Raw genomic sequence first — 294 nt, 5'->3', positions numbered from 1 at the left:
GTAGGTAGGTCCTAGGTAGGTATAGGTAGGTAGGTAGGTAGGTAGGTAGGTAGGTAGGTAGGTAGGTAGGTAGGTCCTAGGTAGGTATAGGTAGGTAGGTAGGTAGGTAGGTAGGTAAATAGATAGATAGATAGATAGATAGATAGATAGATAGATAGATAGATAGATAGATAGATAGATAGATAGATAGATAGATAGATAGATAGATAGATAGATAGATAGATAAGTAGATAGATCAATAAGAAATATAAAGGAGAGAGAGAGAGAGAGAGAGAGAGAGAGAGAGAGAGAGAG

This window comes from Priapulus caudatus, unplaced genomic scaffold (assembly GCF_000485595.1).
Source record: "Priapulus caudatus unplaced genomic scaffold, Priapulus_caudatus-5.0.1 Scaffold4770, whole genome shotgun sequence".
Lineage (NCBI taxonomy): Eukaryota > Metazoa > Priapulida > Priapulimorpha > Priapulimorphida > Priapulidae > Priapulus > Priapulus caudatus.
This window is presented reverse-complemented; position numbering follows the sequence as displayed.